This window comes from Petaurus breviceps, unplaced genomic scaffold, assembly GCF_028583685.1.
Source record: "Petaurus breviceps papuanus isolate PSGF00001 unplaced genomic scaffold, PetGlider_PUasm1.0 91133, whole genome shotgun sequence".
NCBI lineage: Eukaryota > Metazoa > Chordata > Mammalia > Diprotodontia > Petauridae > Petaurus > Petaurus breviceps.
In genome coordinates this window covers 77666107-77687970 of record NW_027187419.1, presented here as the reverse complement: position 1 = coordinate 77687970, position 21864 = coordinate 77666107, and positions in this window count along the sequence as shown.

Here is a 21864-nt window from a genome sequence, read left to right as displayed (position 1 = left end):
GTTCAATTTCTTTTTCTGAGATGGGGTTATTTAAGTAATTTACTTTCTCTTCTGTTAATCTGGGCAACTTGTATTTTTTTAAATATTTTTTAATTTTTTTAAACATTAAGATTGTCAAATTTATGTGCATACAATTGGGGAAAAAATTCCTAATTATTGCTTTGATTTCCTCTTCATTGGAGGTAGATTACCTTTTTCATTTTTGATACTCATAATTTGGTTTTCTTCTTTCTTTTTTTATCATATTGACTAAGGCTCTATCAATTTTATTGATAATTTTTTTTCATAAAACCAGCTCTTAGTTTTATTTATTAATTCAATAGTTTTCTTAATTTCAATTTTATTAATCTCTCCTTTGGTTTTCAATATTTCTAATTTAGTATTTAATTGGGGATTTTGAATTTGTTCTTTTTCTAGGTTTTTTAATTGCATGCCCAATTCATTGACCTCCCTTTTCTCTACTATAGTCATGTTTGCACTCAGGGATATAAAACTTCACCTAAGAACTTGCTTTAATGCATCCCACAAATTTTGGTATGTTGTCTCATTATTATCATTCTCTTGAAGGAATTTACTGATTGTTTCTATAATTTCTTGTTTGACCCACTCATTTTTTAGGATTAAATTGTTTAATTTCCAATTAGTTTTAGTCTGTCTTTCCATGGCCTTTTATTGCATATAATTTTTATTGCATCATGATCTGAGAGGGATGCATTTAATATTTCTGCATAACTGCATAGAATTGTGAGGTTTTTATGCCCGAGAATGTGGTCAATTTTTGAGTATGTGCCATGAACCGCTGAGAAGAATGTATATTCCTTTTAATCCCCATTCAGTTTTCTCCAGAGATCAGTCATACCTATCCTCTCTAAAATTCTCTTCACCTCCTTAACTTCTTTCTTGTTTATTTTGAGGTTGTATTTATCAAGTTCAGAGAGGGGAAGATTAAGGTCTCCCACTAGTATAGTTTTGCCATCTATTTCTTCTTCTAATTCCTTTACCTTCTCCTCTAGGAATTTGGATGCTATACCACTTGGTGCATATATGTTACGTAATGATATTGCTTCATTCTCGATAGTGCCTTTTAACAGGATATAGTTTCCTTCCTTATCACTTTTAATTAGGTCAATTTTTGCTTTTGCTTTATCTGAGATAAGGATTGCTACCTCTACTTTTTTTTTTACTTTAGCTGAGGCATGATATATCTTACTCCAGCCTTTGACCTTTACCTTGTGTGTATCCCTCTGTTTCAGATGTATTTCTTGTAAACAGCATATTGTAGGATTATGATTTCTTATCCATTCTGCTATCCATCTCTGTTTTATGGGAGAGTTCATTCCATTCACATTTACAGTTGTGATTATTATCTGTTTCTTTCCCTCCATCCTATTCTCTCCCCTATTAATGCTCATATTTCCCCCCCTTCTCATTTCCCCCCTTAATAGTTTTCCTTTTGACCACCACCTCCCTCAGTATTCCCTTATCAGCCCCCTACCCTTTTCCTCCCCTTTCTCTTTACTTCTTCCCTCCCTACTAACTATGCCCCCTTTTGTAGCCCTTTCCCCCTCCTACTGCCTGTAGGATATTTTTATACTTAATGAAGTATATTATTTCTTCTTTGCACCAGGAGTGACAGGAACAGATCTCATACAAACTCCTCTCCCTCCCCTTGTTCCCTCTAAAATGACACTTTTTGTGTTTCTTCTCCATAGAGTCCTATGCTTAACTGGTTGTTATACCCTCCTTGCACCAGAACCAATGAGGGAAAAGCTCACATGATTCTCATCTCCGTCCCTTCTTTTCCTCTGCTAAACTGTTTTTATGCCTCTTTGTGCAGCATAATTTACCTTTTTCCACTTCATTCATTCCTCTTCTTCCATCACATTCCTTTTGTAATCCTTAATAAGATTTTTTTTAAATCATCATTTTGTGCATTTTATACTCATCCCCTGTACTTGTCTATAACCAGTTTGCTCTTATCAAATAGCAGGGTGTGTGTTTGTGTGTGTGTGTGTCTGTGTGTGTGTGTGTGCGTGTGTGTTTTCCTTGTTTACCTTTCTATGTCACTGCTGCATCTCGTAATTGGAGGTTGAATTTTACATTGAGTTCTGGTTTTTTATCAGGAAGGTCTGGAACTCTGTTATATCTTTGAACGACCATCTCTTTGCCTAGAAGAATATGCTCAGTCTCACTGGGTATGTGATCCTTGGTTGTAACCCGAGCTCTTTTGCCTTCTGGAAAATTGTATTCCACTGCCTCTGATCTTTCAGTGTAGAGGCTGCCAAATCCTGTGCAATCCTCACTGTGGGCCCTTGATATTTGAATTGTTTCCTTCTAGCCACTTGAAGTATTTTCTCTTTTATCTGGGAGTTAAGGAGTTTGGCCACAACATTTTGAGGACTTTTCAGTTTGGGATCTCTTCTAGCAGGTGTCTGGTGGATTCTCTGAATTTCTATTTTACCCTCAGGTTCTAGTATCTCAGGGCAGTTTTCCTTAAGGAGCTCTTATTTTTTCATCATGGTTTTCTGGTAGGCCTATGATTCTCAGATTATCTCTTCTGGATCTGTTTTCCAGGTCAGTTATTTTTTCTTTGAGGTATTTTATCTCTTTTTTCTAATTTTTCATTCTTCTTGTTTTGTTTGACTAATTCTTGATTCCTCATAGAGTTATTGGTTTCAATTTGGTTTGTTCTAGTTTTTAGCAAATCATTTTCCTTGGTTAATTTTTGGAGCTCCTTTTCCATATCATACACTTTTCTTTTTAGAGCGATGTTTTCTTCATTATCACGCTTTTCTAATTCTGCAATTTTGGTTTTTAGAGAATTATTCATTTTGTCTTTTATCCCTCTCATTAGGTTTTCAAAGTTCCTTTTGATCTCATCTAGGAGAACTTTCTGTTCTTGGGTCCTGTTCCCTGTTGATTTTTCAGCTGTGGGTGTGGAGTCCACATTGTCTCCCTCTGAGTTTGATTCCTCCCTCTGAGGATAGTAGGACTCCAGAGTCTTTGTAGTCTGCTTTCTACCCATTTTGAGGCAGGGCCTTAGCCACGCCCTTCCTCTAGGGATCCCAAGCCTTTACTGGAGAGGGTTTTGCCCTGGGGCAATAGTTACTATGTTTTCATGGTGGGGGGTAGGTTGGAGCAGCCAGGGTTCGCTTTGCCATCCTGGTCTTTGGAGGTCCTGATAGGTGCTTTTTTTTTTTAAATTTCTGGGCTATGAAGTGGTAGTCCTAGGAGTATTTGCTGCCCTGGACAGGGGCCTCTGCAAGGTTCTTACCTTGCTCTTTCCAGTCCCAGCCCTTTGGTGATAGTCCTGGAAGTGGCCCTTGTTCTTGGTGGGATGACTTGCCCTCTGAGTTGATGAGGTGCCTTCTGGGCCTGCCTCTGTGTCTGTGGGCCACACTTTCCGGGCCTGCCTCTATGACATTTTCATTAGATAGTGCAAATTCTATGCCTGAGGTATCACAAATTACAAATAGATATACCAAAGTAATAAAGTCTTTAGTCCTCTTCATGAGTGTATGCCTATTGTCAGACTTTGATTACATTGGAGGGTCCTACCTAGTTGCTCTCCAAGGACTCTGAGAGAGCACCACACATGCACACATTACAGCATTTAATACCATTTGGCAATTATGATGACATATAGTCAGAGAACTGAAGTTAGATGACCTTGGTCACCAGGTCCTTTTTAATTCACTGCATTGTCACTTCTCAGACATGATTTGAAACACTAACCTGGGGCTCAAGAAAAAAAAAAGTGGTAACTGGAGAGATCTAGTTCAACTTCAAAGAGACAGTGGTGCTATACCAACCCATCACACATAATTTAATGCAATTGAGCACGATTGGCACTTTCTTTTCAGTAAGGAATTAGATCCAAGCTGGCAAGGAGAAAGAATAACTTTTCCCATTTCAAGTAGACAGCATTCCCTAGGGCAAAGTTGAGCTAATTAGCAGAACAAAATGTAGACAATAAAGGAGAATGCCACTGTCGACTGATGCCACTTCCTTTATTATCATAAGTGCCATGATGTCCATCCATTTAGAACTACGGAAAACCCTTATTTGACTTGGGGAGGGAGGGTGGCATTTTAATTGGATGAGATTTGTTTCAAACATTTCCAACCTGACACTCAAAATGTCAATCAATTACATACAGGTAATGAAATCGATCTATTGTCTTTCAGTGCAACAGACAGTATAGCTCAGAATTTTTCACTTTTTTTCTTGACACAGCCAAAATTAAATAGTGATTTATTGTCAGTGTGCTAAAGGGAAGCTTATCAACTCAAAAGACATTCTTTCCCAGAATGACTTTTCCCCCATTGAAGAAACTCTTGAAAGGCCTTACAATTTTCTAACATTTTAATCAATGTTTGCAGTAACTCATTTCTGTTTGCCATTTTTATTGCCTACAGTTCAGATGTTTCCAAATCCATTCATTTTATAAAACCATTTCTAAGGTATAGAGGGGTTATGATGTGAATCAGTTGGGACTGTAACCACACTGATGAAATAAGGGCTCTTTGAAAGTATGGAAGTATCCTTCCAAGGTAAAATTATGAGCTAGAGAATCATTCATTCATTGAAAAAGTATTTACTCAAGAGCTGCTAAATTTTGAACATCAAGGATACAAAGACAAAAAAAAACATAAATAATACTTGACCTCAAGGAGCTTAGATCTTAATGGGAAAAAATGCACACAAATAAATGAATATTAAATATATGCAAGTGCAAGTTTAAATAATTGGGTAGTGCTAATACCAAAGTGGATCAAAATATTCTGAACCATTAAAGAACTTAGTTGAAGGGGATAAAGGAGTATAGCTCAGGCATTGGGGCAGTTTATGCAAAGATATAAAGATATGAGATTAAGGCAGTTTTACAACAAAGTAATCAAAACTATCTATAACTACAGGAAAAACTTTTCTAATTCACTATTGATTAGAAAAAACTGAGTAACAAACACATACCCATAAGAAAAGGAAAATAACAAATGTTGGAGGGATGTGGGAAATAAAAATCAAAACAAAACACCAATGCACTATTGGTGAAGTTCCAAACTGATCCATCCATTCTAAAAAGCAATTTGCAATTATTCCAAAGGAGCTAAAAATCATGCACACCGTTTGACCAAACAATACTACTACTTGATCTGAATCCCAAAGAGATAAAAAGCAAAAGGGAAAAAGTCCAGTATGTACAAAAATATTTGTAGCAGCTCTTTTAGTGTTGGCAAAGAATTGGACATTGAAGGCATGTCCTTCCATTGGGGAATGGTTGAAGAAGTTACCGTATATGATTTTGATGGAATACTATGGTCCTATAAGAAATGATGAGCAGGATACTCTCAGAAAAACCTGGAGAGATTTACATGAACTGATGCAAAGTAAAACGAGTAGAACCAGGAGAACATTGTGTATAATAACAGTAATATTTCAAAATGATCAGCTGTGAATGACTTAGCTATTCTCAGTAATACAATTATCCAAGACAATTCTAGAGGACTTATAATGAAATGCTATACATCTCCAGAGAAAGAACTGGTAGACCTTAAATGCAGAAGAAAAATAGTTATTCTTTACTTTCTCAAATTTTCTTAGAACATTTTGACTGCATTTTCTTTCACAGCATGACTTGCATGGAAATGTGCAATCTATTTCAAAATCGCTTATTTTCTCAGTGAAGGAGGGAGATAGATAATTTGGAACTCGAAATACGAAAAAAAATCTTAAAATTATCTTTATATATAATTGAAAAAAAACAAAATATTAAATTAAACAAAAAAAGAACAAAAGTAGTAGACCTAGTGGTATTTGAAGTGAACATGCAATTACAACAATAATTACTATTCCCAAGTGATTCAAAAGAGAAGTGAAAAATGTAAGAGCTGCATTTATTGCCTACACAGTAAAAATAAGGTTTAAAACAGAAAAACAGTTTCACCAAAGAAACTAAAGAGAAAACAATCGATTGAAAAAGCATATATACAGAAGTGAAAGAATAGAGAAAAGAAGCAAAAAGCAATAACATTAAAAGAAAACATTCTCTCTATGCAAGCAAAACTTCAAGAAAAACTAATGATAATAGGTTTCCCAGAATAACAGGTGAGGACAAAAAACCTTAACACAATAAGGCAGGAAATAATAAAAGAGCACTGCCTAGAATTTCTGAACATTAAATATAAGTTCCAGTGGAAAGAAATCATTTTCCTCTAGGGAAAAAAATAAACAAACACACAATAACTGAAAACTCCAAGATACATCACAGTATTTAAATTTAGAAATTCAATCCAGAGACAAGAAGTTCTACAAGTCATCTGGAGAAAGTCCTGCAATTACAAAATAAAAGCTATTCAAATAATGCTACTCTGCACCCATTAGAAAAAATAAGATGGAATGGAATAAGACATGCCTAAGAGCAGTGGAGCTCAGCATATAGGCTAAGTAACCTATCCTGAAAATCTTAATTCAACCATATATGAAAAAAAGATGAATGTTCAATAAGAAAGTTTGTGACCTTTTTAGAAAGTAAACCAGAATTAAAGAGATTATTTGCTGCTCAAACACCTCAAACAATAGTTATTCAGGGAGGAATGAATAAATGCAGCCAGCAATAGTAACGGAGTGACAACAAATAATCTAGTAAGAGAATTAATTCTAAATGTACACAAGGAGACAGGAGTGAAGATGGAAATCTAGTAGAGATAATAGTGAAGAGTTAAACAGGGTGAATTATAGATAGATGCTTTTGAGACCCTACCTACATATAATTCAATGTTTGAGTGTGGTGGAGAAGTATTATATTACAAAATCTGAGCATACATTAAATAGTAGAGGGGAGCAAAGCTATAGAGAGGAATGTGTGATGTATCAGGGTCAAGACAAAGGCTAGCAATTAGGGGAAGGTGGTCACTGTGATCTCAGAGAAGAGCGTACATAGAAGTGGGTGAGAACAAGGTGAGTGGGGAAAGTTTTGAAAAGAAGAGTAAAGGAAGGAGGCTTTTCTTTAATGGTGGGAGGGTATCCCACTGATCAATGCCTCTGTGAGTGAAAAGAGATGTTTTTTTGAAGGGAGATGGGGATCTTGCACTACTTATGATCTGGGAGATTGTAATAGCAAGCACAGAAGTGCTTCACATCTTGTTTCAGCAATTGAATTAACAACTGTTTCAGTCTGTTAAGCAATAGAACATGTGAACACAACTTGTGAACTCCTGGGGAGGAAATAATGAGTGTATAAGGAGAGCCCCAGGGCTAGAGACAGCAGTAGCTGAAAAGAGGACTCTTGTGGTGGCAGAGTCAAGGGGAATACTTGTGGTATCCCAGCACTCTGTTTGTCTACTGTGTCTGTGTTGATGTTTGTGATACTTTGTAAAGAAGCCCTGGGATCTTACTGGAAACCCTGAAAGAGGATTTTCTGGTTGTATATTTAGAGAAGTCCTGGAGGAGAATTTTGGAGGTCCTGAGACTTTATTGATAATTTGTGCTGACCTCTTGGACCTTGTTTGTGGGTCAGTTGTCTGTTGATTTCTACTTTGATGATTTGTGTTGAGTTCTCAGACCTTGTTTGTGGGTCTGAGTTGATTTCACAGGCAGATAGTGAATTGATTATGGTGCCGGCAATGTGCATAAATATTATTGTGGTTCTGTTAAGCTTTGTCTTCCCAGAATCAGGAACTGTGAAGGACTTGAGGTGGACTGGACACTGTGAACTTCAATATGGAACAGGAACTGGACAAAGAGCTGGACAAGGGGTTAGGCAAGGGACTAGGAGTGGCCTGCCTTTGAACCCAGGTGACAGGTGGAGCTGGGACCATGGAAGCTGAGAGCCAGCCTTGAGCCAAGCTAAAAGAGGATTTTACTTAGATACTGTGTACTGACTGAGAAGATTATGTTTTACTGTGACCTAGGGATAGATGACCTGTGTAGTTTCCACTACCCCGTAAGAGGTTACTGAGTAGAGACTGATGACGGAGTAGTGACTGTTGACTTAATAGTGACTGATGACTGAATAGTGACTTATTTGTAACTTAGTGTGCCTCATGAATGGAGAACTTTGACTACTGTATTTTGTGACCCTTAAGGAGGCAAACCTCCTTAAGGATGATTGAATGATTGAGTTACTAAATGACTATACTTTGTTGAAAACTATTGTGACTACTTTGGTAAAAACTATGTGGCCATTTTAGTGATAAGTCACTGTGAATGTCATATTTTGATTTTCTGTGATAAATTGTAACATTGTGAATGCTGTACCTTGACTTTCTGTGAATGTTTTCCTCTGATTTGTTGTTGAATAAATAGATTGTTCACAATACTATGTAATCAGAACCTTGAAAGCTGTTAACATTAGCATTCTTCTGGAAAGCTGCTTGTGCATGGCATTACTGAGATTTGGTGATTAATTTTGGAACTATTTATTCAACAATGGGATGTGTGACTTTGCGGAACCCTTAGGGGCAACTGGCACCTGGGGGTATGGGAGAACATGGATACAAAGAGGTGATTTTGAGACAAATGTGGGGGGAAATGGTAACCATGGGAGAGTATAGATCAATGATGGCTTGCATAATCAGGGACATAGTAGGAAGAGGCACTACTATGGGTTAGTAATCATTTTGAAAACTGTAATAATTGGTATTTTTCCAGGACTAAAGGAGAATCAAAAGAGTAAATCTTACAACAGAGAAGAAGAAAATACCTATGGGGGTGAGCCTAGAATGGTAAATTGGGAAATTTGGGTTGCATGAGAAATAAACAGAAAAGATAGTGACCAGATAATTATAGAGTCATGAATCAGGAAATGATTCTCATGGGAGTATGGATAATGAAGAAGTTGAGAGAAATGTTTATTGAAGGAACAAAAAAGAAGAATTAAAAAAAACTAATGAACAGGACTAGTTGAAGGGGTGCAGAGGAAGAGGGAATCTATTTGATTGAAGGGGAAAGAGAAGAAAGAATTATATAACCAAATAAAGTCAGGAAAACAAAAGTAATAAATATACAAAACCCCAAAGGAAAAGGAGTATCAGGCAAAAAGAAAGGATCATGGGTGGAGGAAAGTGAGTCATTAGGAAAAAGACCACCTAAAAAAGATTAAAGTAATTGAAGTAACAAAATACCATGTTTACATTATAAGAGGAAAAAAGCATTTTATTAAAATTCAAAGGCAAATGGAGAAGAAATATCAATCAAACTTTCATAACCTTAAATGTGAATGGATCAAACAATCCAATGACACAAAAAAAGTGACAGGTTGTATAAGAAAAAAAAAACTCTACAATCTGTTGCTTACAAGAAACATTTTTAAAACAACAAAAAAATGTGGATAAAATAAAACTGAGGAGATGGGAAAACTTACTATGCATCAGGTGAATAAAAAAATAAGCAGGGCTTGCAATCATGCTATCTAACAAAGCTAAATAAATAAATGAAGGAATAAATAATGAAAAAATAAAAAACTAAAAATGGATAAACATGGAAATCACAAACCAATACTAGTTATAAACTTTACACACCAAATCTTTAGCATCCAAATTCAGAAAGAAACATTATATAAGCTTCAAAAACACAGAGACAGTTACACAGCAATGACAGACAATTTCAGCATTTCTCTATCAGTTTTGGATAAGTCTAACAAGATAAATAAAAAGGAGAATATGGAACTGAATATGTTCCTGGAGAAGCTAGAGTTAAAACAAATACGTCTTCTAAATGGGACAACAAAGAATATGTATATTTTTCAGCAACATTGGAAATTTTACAAAAATTGACCAGTAGGACCCATATATATTGCAAACAAATGTAAAAATGCAGAGATGATCAATGTATCCTTTAAAACCATAACACAATAAAATAGGGATTGATTTGGGAACCATAAACAATATATATAGACCCCAATGGAGACTTAACAATGAAATATTGAATAAATGAGTGGGTAAAAGAACAAATCATAGAAACAATAGCTATGTAAAAGAAAATTATAATGATGAAACAACATAACAAATATGTATGTATTTAATCTAATATGTAGCTAAAGAAAGCCTAAGAGGGAAAATCATACCATATATAAATACACATGTACACACATATACATATATATGCATACATATATGTATACATATAATCAAAATAGGAAAAGTGAGAATTAACTGAATATGCATTAAAAATTAGAAAACCAACAAATAAACTTAAAAACATTCAAAAAGGATGTATTAAAATTAGAGAGGAAAAAGATACATTGAAGTTAAAAAACATTGAAATGGTAACAAAAACTAAAAGATTGCTCTTTGAAAAGACTACTAAAAACCAATAAACTCTTACTTTATCTGATTTTAGAAAGAAAACATCACATCAATAAAATATAAAATGAGCAAGATGAAAACAGAAAAATCAGAAGAAAAATAATCACAACATAATTTTGCACAGTAATATGCTAACTGAACTGACAACACTAAAGAAATAGAACACTTTCAAAACTATAAAATACCTAATCAGACCAGTTGAAGATATTAAATAACACAATCTCAGAAAAGTAAATAGATATGGCTTTCAAAGAACTAACAAAGAAATAAATAGAAGACAACTAGCTGAAGTCAATTGGAGACTAATTAAGAGTGTCAAAAGATGGCAAAGTTTTCAAAGAGATTGAAGATTAGGGAAAGGCAATTAAATTTACCAGTTGAGGTCACTTATCACACTGGAAAGAGTAGTAAATTAGAAGAGGTAGAAAGTCACATGGGAAAGGATTGAGAAGTGGAAGGTAAGCAAATGGATACCAGAAATAAAGATGCTCCTTTCTAATTGTTTGGGCATGAAAGGAAGGGGTAGGGAAGGATAACAGCTAAAAGGAAGGTCAGGTAATAATTGGCAGGAAAGGTTTTGAAATAAATTGTAATATAAGGAGACAAAAACACCAATAGAGGAGTTGATCTTGCCAAAAAGAACAACCTCTTCATCATAGAATGGAGGAAAGGAGGACAGAATGAGTGATGGTAAGGACTGCCTTTTTTTTCCTTGTGTATGCTATAGAGTGGGACAAAAGATCAAACTTAAAACAGATGACTCCTATTTTCTCTATAAAGTAGGAGTTGACTTCCTCTGCTAAGGAACAGGAAGATGTTGTAGAAGACCTGATGAGGAAAGAAAATATTTGCAATAGGTGTTGTGCAGTTATATAGAGAAATAGCTAGGTGGCTCACTAGATAAAGCACTGGCCCTGGAGTCAGGAAAACCTGAGTTCAAATCTGGTCTCAAAACACTCACTAGCTGTGTGACCCTTGGCAAAACATTTAACTCCTGTTTATTTTGATTCACTGGAGAAGGTAATGGCAAACCACTCCAATATCTTTGCCATATTATAGTCATGAAGAATCAGATATAACCTAAAACAACACTAAGCTATATTAAGGTTATTTTCCTCTCCTCATTCCTTTTCAATTCAAAATCAGATTTGTTTAGATTAGCACAAATCTAGGAAAAGATTTTCTTCTAAGTCCTTTTGTTAGACACACTTCATTACTATTCACGTATTAAATATTCCCATATTTTAAGCCATGATTCAATAATTCACTTTTTTTTTCAGAGTTCATGTTTTCAAGAAGTTGTTCACTTCCCAGATCTTCCTCTCACCACTGAAGCCTTTGTCTTAGATTGACAGTGGTGAAAATGTCAACTGTGCCTCTAAATTCTTTAGTTTCCCTTTCCCAAAATATGGAACTTTCACCAGTGCTTTACAGAATCCTTTTGGCAGTATCATTTATGCATGTGTAAACAACCAGAAATGGGCATTAGTGATCGTGTCTGTCAAATCTGGGAAGTTTTTCTGTCATATCCTAGGTAAATAATTTTTGTGGAGACAGAATGGTTACTAGAATGGTTACTATTCAGTCAACAGGTACCACCCAAATACCACTTAGCTTGCAGTCACCAACTAAGTTTACTAATGTCTTCTTCCTCCTCCTAGATAATCTTGCACCTGACTGAATCAATAGATTTTCATCATCATTCCTCAGAGTGCATGTATCTGTTTCTTCCTGAAATATGCTCACTCTCTTTTTACTACCAAGAGACTCATATTAATTACTGAGTTTCAAGTTGCCAATGATTCTTTTAATTTCATTTCTATTTCATCACTCATTGAAGGACTAATGTCTGCTTCTTCTTCAAATGATCCAGCTTTCTTCTGGAAGGAAGAGACTAATCTATTACTTTCAAATTATCAGAGGCCCTCCTTATTACCTTTTTCTATCCTGTCACATCCTTTTTTCTTCCAAACTATGATGAAAGCCAGAATTATGCACTTCTCCTTCATATATGTCTTCTTTGTTTTCATACAAAAACTGTTTTGCAAATTGTCAAAAGAACATGTAAATCTCCAGTATAGTATCAAGAGGAAAGTATGCTTAGAGCCCCTTTGCCTTCCTTTTTAGGAGGGAGACTGGTAGCCACATTTTAAGGATATTTAGCAATCACTTGGTCAAACCCAAACATACAATGTATGCAGGTCACTGTAAAATTCCCCCAAATCTCTGTACTTTCTGGAAGCAATATTCTTTTTTTGGTAAGGACATTCAACCAGTTCAATGGCCTGTTACACAGATCTCATTTTCCATTCATGTCCACTAAAAAATTATGAAACATTTTTTTATAAAATTATTTGCTAAAATCCAAGTATATAATGTCTATTGTATTTTCTTGATCTAATAACCTTGCTTTTCCCTACCAAAAAAAGGGAAAGAAATGAGGTTATTCTGATAAGCTTTATTCTTAATTAACCCACACTTTAATATAGGGATCATTATTCCCCCTTTGTGAGTCCATATTATCAACAGCTATGCAATTAAAAATCCATTCTATGTTTTTTCTTAAAAAGTATTGTCAATGTTATAGTTTGTGTAATCTTCCATTTTTGACAATTGCAACTATTTTTGCCCTTATATATTTCAAAGGCACCACTCATTCTCCCCAAATCTTTTAATATCACTGTCATTTCTTGGCAATCACATTTTTTTTCTTTTATACTCTTGGATGTAGTTCATTTGGGCCTGAGGGCTGAAAATCATTTAGAGGAACTAGAGAAAACCAACTTCACTGTGGCTAATGGATTGTATCTGTGTAGAAGCACATAAGATATTTTGGTCATAATTTGAGTTCAGTGTCCATAGACACATAATAAGAATAATTTAAAAGGAGCAAATAAAGGGATTTGTGATCAAGATTTGATTCATTAGTCTCCTCTCTTATCTCATATCTATCTACTTAGAAACCTGGGAAGGAGCTTGGTAATTTTATTTGGGAATGCATGAGTTTCTTTGGTTTGTTCTCACAAAATACCTCCTGCCCTCCCTCCTTTCTTGTTACCAACAAGATCACTCTGGAAAATACTTTCCTCAGGTTATTTTGTGGAGTGACTTAGGAAATGGGCCACAGCAAAATCCATAGTGCAACTGAAGTTCACTTAGATGGAGAAAAGTCTGACTGAGATCATTTGAGGTTCATATTTTGTTGATAGCTATGTAAATACTTTGTAACAGCTGGCTTCTGACTAACTGAAGAGGATTCAACTATTTGCCAGAAAGATCTGAACTGAGGGAAAGAATAGAGAATTCTGAGAATAGCCCAAAATCAGATACTACTATTATTAGGGGGATGGAGATTAAGGGAATGGATTATTATTTGGATGGAGAGTGAAGAAATTCATCAATTTCAATTTGTCACTGGAGCTAATTTGTTATAATCAGATAAACAAATCATTTAGAAAGGAAATGAGAAATTTCATTGAGAAGTTGTGTTGAATACTATTATGAATAAGAAGTCTAATGATAAAATTATTCCTATGTTTTGAAGATGTGCCAACTTGTACAATGTCCTCTTGATGTGATTATATTGGCAATTATTAAACTAGATCATCTGCCTTATAGATAAAAGTTTAAGGTATCATTCCATTTTAGATTAATGTCCTCCATTAATTTAGACCAGTAAGAGAGAAATGTTTCCACAAAACCAGTAGAAGATTATTTTTCTTACATAGGATGCTTTTGTTCTATGGAACTCTGAGATTTTTTTCTAGTGATATTAAAGTTAACTGAACACACATGAATTCTTTCAGAGCAGTTGTCTATGATCTGTATATGCAAAGTACCATAATGTTACTGAAATATAGAGCTAATTATAACCTATTGCATTGTATCAATAAAATAAACAATTGATGCTTGATTTTACCTAGTATAATATTTTAACCAGAAAACTGTCTTTTCCCTGGACTATCTTCATTTTATCATAGTAGGCTCATAAATTCCAAGCAATAGCACTTCAATAGTTGTATTAAATAGAGAAGAACTAATTATTGTTTCCCATCACTTTTAAACTTCAGTGAATCTTCGGAAGGTATAGCTATATGAATAGAACCATGTGGCCCTAGAGATTTTTCTGATGGTCCAATTGTTTTTGAGACTTCTTGAAAATAAAACTTTTACAAATAATGTTACACTAGCACAGCTATACAATGAGTTTTCCATGACCTACACTTATGACCTCAGTCATGCATGCACGAAGGAGACCACCTTGTTATAGCTCCATAGTTTTAGCTGAAACAAATACAATGTAAAAAAAAAAGTGGTATAAAGAATAGATTTAGACAAAACAACATGTTGAAGGATTTCTAGTTTTGTATTTTCCTTCCTTATCTAAATCTGGATAGAGATGGTCTAAGTGAACCTCAGGACAATTAAGCAGGATTAGTTTTTGAGAGTAAAAATGAAGGTATACATTGAATGATAAGGAACTGATGTTATTTAAAGTAGTCTCCTCATCAGTTAATTTCAGGGTCTCTTTAATAGCTTGTGTTATTCATTTTGACCAAATGCCTAAAGACAAAAAACAATTGTGAGAGTTTGAGTAAAACCACTACAGACAGATTTTGTCAAAGTCAAATATGTCTGGAAATCTTTGAGTTTCAAGTAAATGGTACAGAATTTTGATTATTGCAGCAGAAATTTAAGTTGAAATCTGTCATGCCACCTTTAAATAGGGCAGTACCATAAGAAAGAAGTCCTTTGTAAGAAAATCCATTTGTGGCCAAGAAATTCTTAGTCACTTTTTGTTGAAAAATGTGTGCACTTGACAGCTGATTCCAAGAGAACCGGAATCTTTATGTTTTTTTTTCAATGGCAGAAACAATTCTATACAACCTAAACATCATAAACATTTTCTAGTCATTGATTTTTAACAGAATCATAGATTTAACAGAATCATAGAAAGGAACTCAGAAGTCACTTAATCCAATCCCATCATTTTTAAGATGAGAAAACTGAGACCCAGAGAAAAAGGGACTTGATTTGTGTTATACATATATAGATGAAGAGGGACTGAAAACTAGTTCTCTCTGTCCCATGATCTATATACTACATGGTGCTGCCTCTTTTGTTTACCTCTTTTAAAAATGATGTCTTGATTTTAAGGGCCACTGTCATTTCCCAACTTTCTTCCTTTGTAAAATGGAAAAACATTGGAAACAGAGAATGAGATTACATCCAATCTTTAATCCTAATACTCATTTACCTCTCTTTTGTAACAAAGATGGGGTGGCTGCTTTTATGTGAATAATTCCTAGGAGTCCTGCTTGTAGTATAGCCAAAGTAATGTGACAACTCTCTTCTGGAATAATAATGCCTTTTCCCTATAAAAACTTTCTTTTATGAGCAGATAACTCACATTGATGGCTTGTAGATGTCTTTAATTTCTGAGGCAGTTTGGTTCCCAGAACTTGTTCTACAATTCCAGACCAAGCTAAAACCTCAAGTGGTTTGAACAGCCTAAAGATTTAGGCTATGGTGTTCCAACATCAAAACTTTTTTTTTTTAAGCAATCAGGGTTAAGTAACTTGCTCAAGGTTACACGGCCAGTTATTTCTGGGTGTGGGGCTGAGTGTCTCAGCCCAGGATTCGATCTCCAGGTCGTCCCAACACTGGAGCCGGTGCTCTTAGTCTCTGAGCCACCTGTCCACTCCTAAGCAATTGGGGTTAAGTAACTCAAGGTTACACAGCCAGGTGTTTCTGGGTGGGTGCTAAGTGTCTGAGCCTCGGATTTGATCTCCAGGTCTTCTCAACACTGGAGCCGGTGCTCTTACTGGCTGTGCTGCCTGGCCGCCCCAACATCAAAACTTTCAATGGGGATCTCTAAGGGAATCAACATTTGATTACATTCTTCCAGATTAACACATATACAAATAGTATGTTGGATCAAAACATTTTTACAGCTGTAAGGAATATTTGATACTATCCTTTTAACTGTACTACCTCCTTAACATGTATGCATACACACACACCCACGAGTGATGAATAAACTATCTTCTTAGAAGAAGTAACCTTAAAAAAAGCAAAGAAACAAGAGTTATAGTCATTATGACATAATTAAAGGTGTATTCTTATCCTTGGAAGACAGCCCATAAAAGGCTTATGGTAATATAATTTCACATCATTTAATGGTACAGCTTTAAAAAGGGAAGAAGAATTTCTTGACTCCCTTAATTAAAACAAGGACTTCTTTGTAAGTTTGTTTGTAGTTTCATTCTATTGAAGAAACTGTTTCTGAATAGTAAGCAATTGATGCCTCAGTGCCATCTGGCATTTTGCAACTAAGCACACTTTTAACAACATAAGGGGAAATGTCAGTGGTAAGAAGCAATAGATTGTACTGCAAGGCAGCATGCTCTAGAGGAAATTTCACTGGGCTTGAAGTCAGGAAACCTTTGTTTGTTCCTCAGCATGGAGATCCAACAGCTCTGAACCTTAATTTCCTCATTTGTGAGATGAATAATGTTTATGCTACAAATGACACTCAAAGAAACCCTATATAAACATATGGACCAGGGGAAATACACTTTGAGCACCTGAGCTGCTATTATAGGGATATACACACACTGAGATACATACACACACATGCATGTATCTAAATGTACACATATGTATGCATGTATGTATATGTTGTAGCATCTGTGGGAGGAATAAGGTCAAGGTGTCAGTTGCTGGTGTATAACTAGGATAGCCCTAAAATTGATTTGGTTAAATGGTTCTTTGTGGAGCAAGGGTCAGATACTGATTAATACTCTACATTTTGGAGGTTCCTGAGAAATTTTCCTGATGTAGAAATTTGTCATTTTTGTTGTTAGTGTGTTGATTGAGTGGAAGACAGCTGGAAGAGATGCATATTTTGTCTGCATTTCATTTTCTACCATGTCTTCTGTTTGTGACAATTTGTTTCCATCACTAGTGAAGGAGTATCATGTCATTTCCCATAAAGGTAGACTCTATGTTGAACAAGTCATTCAGTAATAACCAGGGTGTGTTTTTGATGTGGACATTATTCTGAGATTTTGTCCTATCACATGACCAGTGGGTTTTGATGGCTGGGATATAACAGCTTTACTGGTACTTGTGCCTTATCTTCTTTGTTCGGGTATAGTGTAAATATTTCATTGGCTGGCTTAGAAAGTAAGTGCAAGGAATGCAAAGATGTTACCTTAATGGCAATTTCATAGTCATTGTGGCAATTCCCAGGGGGTGTTGAGAGGTTCTAAAGAGATAATAGACGTAAAACATTTTATAAACCTTAAAAAATGTAAAAATTCTAGTTGTTATTATTGTTACCTTACCATCATAAGCCTTCCAGTCTGATAACTTCATTCATTTTCTGAGGCTTCTAAGGAATATTTGCTGAATTCAAGCAACATTTATAGAGCTGTATAGAGTGGTGCTCATAAATGTTTAACAAGAGGCTTTCGAGGAGAAAAAAATGTATTAAAACACATTTTTAAGATCAATTTTCATTATTAACACTTTCTTAAGTCTAGACACTCAACAAAGCATTAATACAAACCCTTAGGTAAAGATGGGGTCCTATAATATCCTGCATTCCTGTTACAATGATGAGACATCCAGGGCTTTTTATATAGTAGATCTATGTTTGTTTTAATCCACAATAGTTAAAGAGTAGCAGAAGCAGATGTTTGTAATTGTTGCCCAATATCAACTAGCATTTAAGACTTTAGCAACAATAGATGATTTCATAAATGGAAAATTAAAAGGATCCCCCCCCATTTCTCCCTACCCTGCTAGGAATCAGCAGTTTCCCTAATGAAGAGGGAGCACCTCTCCTCCAGTTAAAGGAACTATCAGCATTTTAAGATAGGTTTTGTGGCTGTTTAGAGGAACTACTGTCTGTTGCAAGTTTGATGAAGTTATGGCTTAATATGGAATTTGAGAACTTTTTTTAATTTGATAATTGTATTCAATATTCAACTTTTTAAATTTTATTTTGAGGACTAACAAATATTATTCTGAGAAGAGTTTCATCAGCCTCACTAGACCATCAAAGGGGTCCATGACACAAAGGTTAGGAACACCTGAGTTACAACCTCAGTTGGGAGACAATCTTGGACTATTCTGGAGTCTCTATTTTCTCTATTCATTTTCCTTGTACATTATACATATATCAAATAGTTTGAAAGCTTTTATGTAATATAAATTGTATTTTTGTTCATGATTGAAAATTTTACATTTGGTAAAAGTATACTTTATTTAGAACTATTAATGGGAGCCATAGTTTTATGAGGCTCATAGTTTGGGACCTCCAGATTTCTTCCTGTGCTAATCAATATTTCATTGTCATGTTTTCCTCTTTGTGAAATCATTTCTTGGCAATGCATTCTTTTAACATTGATAACATACAAAAAAATAAGAATAAAGTATGTCAAAGCTCATTTGAAAGATGTCTGTGAGACTTTGGAGGGCTTAATACTAATTGTTCTTCTCTTCTCTTTTTCAATTACATATACAAATGATTTTAACATTATTTTTTTGTAGTTTTGATTTCCAGACTCTCTCTCACTCCTCCTTGAGAAGATAAGCAATTTGATATAGATTATGTATGTGCAGTCATGCAAAACATATTTTCATACTAGCCATGTTGTAAAAGAAAATACAAAAAAAGAAAAAATAAAGTTAAAAGAAGAGAACGCTTCCATCTGCAGTCTGATTCTATTCTTTCTCTGGCAATACTAATTTTTTAAAGGTTTCCTTTAGGACTAAATATTACATAAATGAGTTACTATATTTAAAATAATAACCTAAGTATTTTCATATTAAATTTAATAAAATTTGTTAATAAGAACAATAAGTCTGTAACAATAAGCTTCATAACTGAGTGTAATGTATTGGTGAAAGAGCTGGCACTGAAGGAAATCTTTTGAATTGGCTTAAATTAGGTCTTAAAGACCTCTTAGGCACACATCATATGCCAATGAACTTTATGACGTTGTGATACACCTTTACAGCTTCAAGACAGGAAAAGAAAGCCTCATAGAATCATGTTTGCTACACTTAATAGGGAGGTGGGCTGTGACAGTCATAAGAGGAAATCCATTCCTGTGCAAGCATCCACAGGAAAGTAGATCCCTGGGAATAATGATAATCACTTAGACAATGCTTTAAGGTCCACAAGTCATTTTATATAATTTTTCTTCTTTGAATAACAACATAAACCAGGTGAAATAAGTGCCATAGCTATGATAACACCCCTTTTATAAATGAGGAAACTGAAACTGAGACAGGTTGTATTACTTGTCTAGGATTATGTAGCCAGTAAGTAACTGAGGCAGGATTTAAACCCTATTATCTTAACACCAGGTCCAGAATTCTAGCCAGTATTCCACACAGCCTATAATTATACCAAGCTGCCTCTCTGGGACCATTGTGATGGTAGGAAACTGTTACTCAGAGCTGACAGAAATTGTATTCTATTGTATAATGAATCAATATGACCTAATAGTGAAAGTTATTGGGCTTCAATGGCCAAAGAAGCATAATTCCAGCCTTGGGTAGCCCTATACATGGATCAAAGGTGTAATTAAGTCTTCAGTCTATCTCAAACTTCTCTAATGTAACAGTGAGATTTTTGAAAAGAAAACATCGGGGAAGATGAAAAGATTAATGCTCTTAAAATAATCTGAGGCAGTGGTCACCAAACATTTTGATCATGCATCCCACCACATATATTCCATGATAATCAGTCAAAGGGGAAGGCAATAACAGTGAATAGAAGTAAAGCATTTTCCAAATGGCACCCATGAAGTTGTTGCCACAGGGAATTAGTTATAACTGCCTTGAGTGGCTGGTGTTTGTCTCAGAGCAAGAAAGAGGGGGCAGTTGTGGAAAAGGGAAGAATTGGGAAAGTTTGGGGCCATAATGGATAGGTATAGTTGTGTTGGAGAAAAGCCTAAAAACTGGCTATTTCAGGAATAATTGACTGTTACACATCTTCCCATTCTCTGCCTAGTCTATCATGCATCCTTTGGGGACGTGCCACAGCCTCTCTAGAAATTTCAGACATCATTTTAGATATACTGGCATAAAGAACCTTATTTAAATAGTGAAACCAGTTGGAAAGATATTTAAAATCCAGCTGTTTTCCCCAGTTGTGGAAGCCATAAGATTAAGAAATGAAAAAAATAAGATTTCTCCCAAATGACTGAAATCTGAAAGTACAATGATAGAAGAGGGAATAATTGGAGCATCCATTAGCACTACAGAACCTTTCAAAGGAAAGGAAGAAAGAAAGATCCATGGGAAGAGAGTGTTGGAAATGGGAACACTGAGATATTTACTGTGGGCAAGTCATGTGAAACAGTTAACATTAGGAAAAGTGGCCAACCAACAACAGATGGTTGTAATTATATTGGCAATCTCACCACATGCCAATGGACAGAGCAAAGATGTCCCTGTCCTTATTGGCATGAGCCAGTTCCCCTCAGGTATAGGAAGGGAAGCCAAATCACATATCACACTCTGCACAGTGAGCAGAAGGAGGGAGGGATACTGTTAGCACAGCAATTACAGTTGCCCTGTGGAGACATGGATACCAGTTGAAAAATGTCATGAGTAATTGTGCTACAACTCTGGTGTTATGTGGAGGTGAACTGGAAGAGGGTGGATAAAAAGAATGAAAAGTTGCTAATTTCTGGTGTATAATGGACCTGGTGGAAAGTTAAGTACTTTTTGATAAAGATGTCCATGGAGTTAGGGTCAGAACCTTAGCCTGTGGAGATCAGAATGGATATGGACATGTTTTCAAGTTTTCCTTAACATCAGAAATATGGGTTTGTCTTTATGTACCTTGCCTGGTGTAATTGGCAGGGAGGCAGTAGAGATAGACACATATTTTGTGTGAGGTTTTTTTTTCTCCTTCAGAGTCTTGTAGTAGTGTTTGGTACCAAGCCAAGCAGAAGGAAGTCAATTTTCTGTTAAGAACTGAGTCTGTGATGGTAAAGTCTTTCACATACAGCACTGGATGCCTTTCTAGTATGGTGATTGTAAGATTCTGTCTCATCACTCAAGGTTGTGCTTGAGAGGCCTGAATATAACACAAACCTCACAGGTGGTTAAAAGAAAATCACTGTCCAAATCCAAAATAGCTCTATAAATGTGAGTTATTGTTATGTACTAGCACAAACTTGGTAGTTAATGCATGCTTGCCTCTCTAGAAGGTATCCTCATGCAAGGGAATTTGGTATCACTTCTTCCAGTAAGCAGTGAATACTTAGCTTTCATCAAGAAAGAGTAGAAATTTACCCAGAATAAACCCAGGAAAGACTGAAGACCTATTTTTGTTTTAAAAAGATGCCATTCTAAAATTTTATCTTTCTTACCTTAGGTAAGATAATAATAGCAAATCATCCTAGGAAGAAAATGCTGAAAGATTAGATTTAATATTTCACTTATATATCTGATATATTTAAAACAACAATGACTTTCCTAGAATCTTTCTATTATTTCATTTTCCAGTAATGTCATGGACACAAAAGTA